Below are 6,377 nucleotides of genomic sequence, written 5' to 3' on the forward strand. Positions count from 1 at the left end.
TGAAATTTGTTATGTGAGCATTTGAAATACACTATGACATGTCTTATGCTGTTTGATTTAACCATATTCTTTTGCTTTGAGACTCACTGTTCTTGTTATAGTGTTATTCACGACTGATACTTACTGTTTCAGTGTTGCGTTGGTTGCTATTACTTTAGTATCATTTGTTTCATAAACTTGTTTTGTTTCCCGCAGACCCTTACCCCTTCCTCCATTTTATATACTTCTTGTTCTCTTAAATGTTAGAAGGCAGATACAGAATCCTTAGGTGATCAAATCGACTAAAGCTAGGAACAGAGTCAATATCTTCTCCAGTGGTTACTGATGCCTCTATTCAAATGCATACAAGGGATATTGCGGTGGTGGTATTCCTCAAAGTTTTGTTACTGAACAGAAGTTGGAGTCTAAACTTAGTTGTTTTTGCACAAAATCTTGGGGTTCATTTGATTCGGGGTCCTCCGTTTTATCCATGCGGAGCATAGTTGTCAAGGCATTGCCCTGGTGACCACCTTAGCAAGCAGTCTTGCCCTTGGTCACCTTGTTGGTGTCGCTTTGCATCCAGACCAAACCACCCCCCCAAAAAAAAGAAAAAAGAAACACCTTGGTTCCCCTATATGCCGTGACAACTAGATGCGGAGAGAATCCAATTTGAAGCTAAATACCTTTATGGTATCTCACTAGGAAAATGATTCAATGAGGGTCCCCTTGGAACCCACTTTTGAAAGATGAGATTTGAACTTCGATATGGGTGTGAATCCCTTCTTTCGCAAATGCAAAGATTTTGAACGTATCTTCCTTACAAATTTTTTTGTGGAGTCGCATTTTAATCATCTGATACAGATTGATCCGTACAATTAGTTCATAACAACAACTGGGCCAAAAGGACTTATGATGTTTGGGATCACATGTGATCATAGTCAAGGTGAATTATTGGTATTGGCAGCATATCAGAAGCTGGTTTTAAGAGATGTATCAGAGAGACGTTAAGAGAAGTTAGATATGCTTTGATACACATGAATATGCTTATGATACAAGTAAAACTAGTGTTTTTAAGCACTGTGATCCATAAAGATATCCAGCCGATGTCAAGTTATCTCTGTCTTCATGGCATCTATGTGATTCAAATATTCATTGGCAAGTGCAATAGCAAACCTACTAATTATCAAAAAGCAATTAAGTTAGCAGATTTGAAAAAGAAAACCTTTGTGATTCGAATCTTCATTGGAAAGTACAAATATTGCTTGTTTAATCATTACACCTAGGTTGTTTGAGCATAGATGAGATCCACCTAGGTTTTGGCAAAAAAAAAAAAAAAAATAAGAGTAGGATAAAGTTTCTTTCAAAAACTAGGATTTTTTGGTTTGTTATGTTTGACTTATTTCTTCTTCTCTGCCTCCTCTTCCTCCACCACCTCCACCGAATTCACCTCATCTGCCGTCTTCTCCCTCTCCCTTTCCCTCTTCCTCTGCTGCTGTTGTGGTGGTGGGGGCAGTGGCAGTGAAGTGTAGAACTGAATTTGAGTAATCAAAACAGTACCAAAATAGGACATTTTGTCACAGAATAAAAATCCATATTAAGAGAATAATTAATAGAAGCAAATCAGATGATCAGATGACGACCAAAATCAGTCGAGTTCACTAAATCAGGGACAGAATACTTGCTGAAAATACCAACTCAATCCGGTTGGATCTGAGAATATGAGTCAACCCTAGGTGGACTTGGAGAGGGGTGTGGCATTAAATTAACCACTCAAAAAAGGATTCAGAAAAGAGGATTGCTTGCTTAGATCATTCAATTCTGAACATGGACTATAAGGTAGTTGGCAAAGTTAATTTTTATGAACTAATTGTACGGATCAATCTATATTAGATGATTAGAATACAAAAGAGAAAGAGGGGGGGGGGGGGGGAAGAAAAACAATAATGGAAAAATATATGGCCTTGCCTTTACAAAGGGGGAGACAAGGGGAGGGGAAGAACCCCATGAAACACAACAGACAAATTGGATGCGTCCATTGGAGGGAAGCTTGAAAAAAGCAAAAGCCAAAACTACAGCCATCGTTCTAAATCTCGGATTTCGCACATTCAGTGGTTCGACCCAACCCGAGACGAAACCAGGTATGACGAAAACTTCAGAATTTTCAGCTAGAATCTCTAGAAAAAATATCTAGTTTGAACCAGGTTTCTGAATTTTTTACCTAAATTTCGGTTTTGACACCTGGTCGAAACCTAAGATTTAGAACCATGACTACAACCCGACTAATAGGACCATCTTCGAAAGGAGCACAAGCCAGGGCTAGAGATCCATGAAGAATGCACAGAAGCCCAGCTTGATGCAACTATTTGTCTTGGCACAGGGCATGGTCACAAATAGCCTTGTGAAGAGGCAAAATCCTTCCTTAAAGGGAGGGGGATAATCTAGGAGGGGATGCTCCTTGGGACAAGGGGGGGAACTAGTGTCACGCCAATGGTAGACTTGGTAAACAACAGAGGCTTGAGGGGGAACTATATATGTCTGTTCAGAGGGCGAGGAGAAGCTTGCGCAAGCATTGAAGGACATTGAGAAGGATGAACGAGGGTGGGAGAAAGAGATGAGCCTGATGGGGTATTGGACAGGTCTGGGTCAACAATGGGACCCGAGAAGGTTGAGACTAAAGATTAGCTAGGCTGGCCTGGTTGGATTAAGATTGGGAGAGCGGTTGTTAGTTGGGCTAAGCGGCGGGTGTTGGCTGGGGGTGGTCAGAGAGGTGGGACCTATGGGATGAAACCGCTGATGAGTTTGTTGTTGGCTAAGTTAGAACAGATTAGTTTTAGTTATCTTTATTTCTTATCATCTTATATCTAATTAGTTTCCTGTTGTGGATAGGAGTTATGACTTCTATTCATGTTGTATTTGTTTTCAACTTAATGTAAGTTTTTGCTAGGCAATAGGTGAGGGCCATAAGGCACACTCTCTATCATACAGTTTCTTCCACCATCTATTTCTCTTTCATCCTCTCTCTCTCTCTTTCTCTCTCAGTTCATCCTTTCTAGCATTTCTGATCATAGCCCCATTGATCTCCTCATTTAGCCCTATATCTCCTTTGGCTCCAAACCCTTTAAAATTTTTGATGTGGTCCCCTCATCATGATTTCCTTCCCATTGTTATGGAACCTTGGAGCAATCCGATTAAAGCCTTCTGCTGCCCCCCTGAGTGCCTTCTCTAGAAAGCTAAAAAATGTGAAATCTGCTCTCAAGCTTTGAATATCTCCCTAGAAGAGAGATTTCTTCAACAAAAATCCCAAATTAAATGGCTTGAGCATGGAGACTCTTAACTCTACCTATTTCCATCGACTCCAAAAGGCTAAAACCAACTCCAATTCCATTCTCAAGCTCATTGTTATATATGTATCTCCTCTCCTCCTGGATGCTATCAAAGCCAAAGCCTCTAGTTACTTCTCTAAGCTCTTTAACCTCCCCTCTTCCTCTTCTTTACCCACCATTCCCCTGGGTCTCTTGAATAAATTTATCCCCCACATCCTTAGTCCCCTTCAGGATATTCCCTTTAATGAAGAAATCTCCTTTGCTGTCCTCTCCCACAGTTTTAATAAAGGTCCTAGTCTAGATGGGTTCAACATGGGGTTTTTCTCTTATTGGGACATCATCATGGACGATCTATTCAAAGCCATCCGCAGCTTCGTCTTCAGTCCCTCTCAAATCTAGGGATTAACCAAAGCCTCCTCTGCCTCATTTCCAAGAAAGATGGTGTCAACTCTGTGGTGGATTTCAGATCGATTTCCCTTTGCAACCTCCTCTACAAATTCATCGCTAAAATCCTTGCCAATAGGATCCAACTTCTTATAGACTCCTTGGTCAGCTCAAACCAATCTGCCTCATTGCTAGTAAAAGCATCTCGGATAATATCATCCTTTGCTAATAGATTGCCAAAGGCCTTGATAGGAAATCCCATTCCCCAGCCGCGTTGCTCAAGATTGATACCCATAAATCTTTTGACTCCATCAAGTGGGACTTTATCTCTAAAGTTCTCTCTGGCATGTCCTTCCCCCTTGACTTCATCCGCTGGATTCGTTCCTGTATTTCCTCCACCGTTTCTCTGTCCTTATTAACACTTCCCCTACTGGCTTCTTCCCCTCCTCTATCGGTATCAGACAAGGCTGCCCTCTCTCCCCTTTCCTCTTCATCCTTTCTTGATCCTTCCAGTCCTTCACTGACCTCCACCTCATTTCCCCCTGCCCAAGTGCAAAGCCCTCATTCTCACCCATCTTGCCTTTGCCGATGATCTTATGATCTTCTACAAGGCTGACTCCCATCCCATCAGTCTATCCTTTCCTCCACATCTTTGAGGAATTGTCAGGCCTTCGCGTCAAACTTCTTAAATCCTACTTTTTTTCTTGCTATGGTCTCAGATAATGTTAAAGCCTCCCTCCTTGGTGTCTTTGGTTTCTCCCTGGGATCTCTTCTAGTCAAATACTTGGCTTCTCCCGTTTATCGCTACCATGCTCCTACCCACCATTACACCCCTATACTTGATCTCAACCTCAAAAGGCTCTAGCTTTAGAAAAGTAAGCTTTCCTTTGTGAGTAGGTTGGAGTTAATTATATTTGTTCTCAAATCTGGCTACATCTACTAGTCTGGTTCCTTCAGATTCCCAATCCTCCATCAAAGCGGCTAAATCCCTTATGTGTACCTTTCTTTGGAAAGGTATCAATTTATCAGGTTCCTCTATCCCTTAGATGGTCCTCTGTTTGTTGCCCTAAGTTTGAAGGGGGTCTGGGTCTTCGCAAAATCCATGATGTAAAATCTACTGGTACTCACTCTTAAGCTCATCTGGAACCTGGTCTCCAAGAAAAATAGCATTTGGATTTCCTGGGTCTATTCTTCTCTCCCCTGTAAAGACTCTCTGGACTGTATCCCTTTGCTATGATGCTTCCTGGGTTTGGTGTCACATCCTTAGCCTTGGCTTTACCACCCTTTGAGTTGTACGCTCCACCATCGTGGATGGTCGATCCACTTCCCTTTGGATGACAACTGGCATCCTTCTGGGGTCCTCCTCCCCTTAGTATGATCTAGATTAGTATACTCTTCGAGATTGGACAAGCATGCCATAATTTTCTCCATCATCTCGAATGGGGCTTGGTCCACTCCCTATTCTTCCTCTCCCTCTCTCCCCATCCATCTCCTCACTCCTCTTTCCACCCCTGGGGGGAGGGGGGAGGGGGGAGGGGGGAGGGGGAAAGGGTGTAGGTATAAGTTCATCTGGTCTCCTGAGCCTTCTAGCATCTTTAGTTCTTCCTCCGCTTAGAAGTTTCTTTGCCCCCACGGCCAGGTCACCCTGTGGCTAAAGATTGTCTACTTCAATACTTGGAGAGCTCTCTCCAACTATATATCAGCGTCCCTCTGGCATGTTGTCTTTGTTGGAACAAGATTGAAGACACTGTTCATATTTTCTTTGGCTGCCCTTTCTCCTCCTCTATTTGGAATGAAGCCCTTGGTAATTGTTTGGCCTAGTAGGAGAAGAATTTTACCACTTCACAGGGAATGGATTTGGGTCGACATGACCTATGATGGATCTTCTATATGACATTGCTGGTAAGCTTGCTTTCTGTGCCACCATCAACCACATCTGGATGGAACAGAATCTTTGAAGATGAATTTCAAACTCTAACTCTTTCGACATGATTTAGAATGCCATCTACTTTGATGTTAGTTCCTAGCTTTTCTCACTTTCTAGCTTGTCATTGCATGATTCCCCTAGGATCAAAATTATTGTGGTCTCTTTAGGTCTCCCCCACCTCCCTTTTCTTTTGCCTCTCCCCACCTTTTAATGGGTCTTTTGCCTGGTATAGTTGTTGTTTCTTTTTCTTTCCCCTCAGGTTGTATATTCCTTCTTTTTCTTCTTTTGGTCATGGATTTATTATTCACCAAAAAAAAAAAATGAATGACCTTCCATCTTGAGCTTTGTTGGCCAGTCCAGTGCTCTAGACAACAGTTGAGGTCAACAAGCTTTTTTGGTTTATTTAAATCTCCCCATCTGCTCTCTATCTTTGTGGGCGAATGATACTTGGTAATTCCAATGATCCAATCCCTCTGGCAGCCGAAGGTTGAGTGATGCTAGAAGAAAATTTCTATCGAGTTGTAATTATTTACCAATCTTACTGTTACAAGTGAAGAGTTACTATTTACGACCTCTATTCATATGATCCATTCATGGTTGGTCAAAGCTAGGGGTAATAGAGGATCAGCGATTAGGGTAAGGGCAGTGATATGGCTCTGCCCAGAAGGTGGGGATTTACTCTAGGATTGGTGGGGTTGCAATGCGTCTGCAAGAATTTTTAGACAGGTAAAGGTGCTTTTTTTTTTTTTTTTGGGGGGGGGGGG

The sequence above is a fragment of the Macadamia integrifolia genome, chromosome 12 (assembly GCF_013358625.1).
Source record: "Macadamia integrifolia cultivar HAES 741 chromosome 12, SCU_Mint_v3, whole genome shotgun sequence".
In the NCBI taxonomy this organism is placed as follows: domain Eukaryota; kingdom Viridiplantae; phylum Streptophyta; class Magnoliopsida; order Proteales; family Proteaceae; genus Macadamia; species Macadamia integrifolia.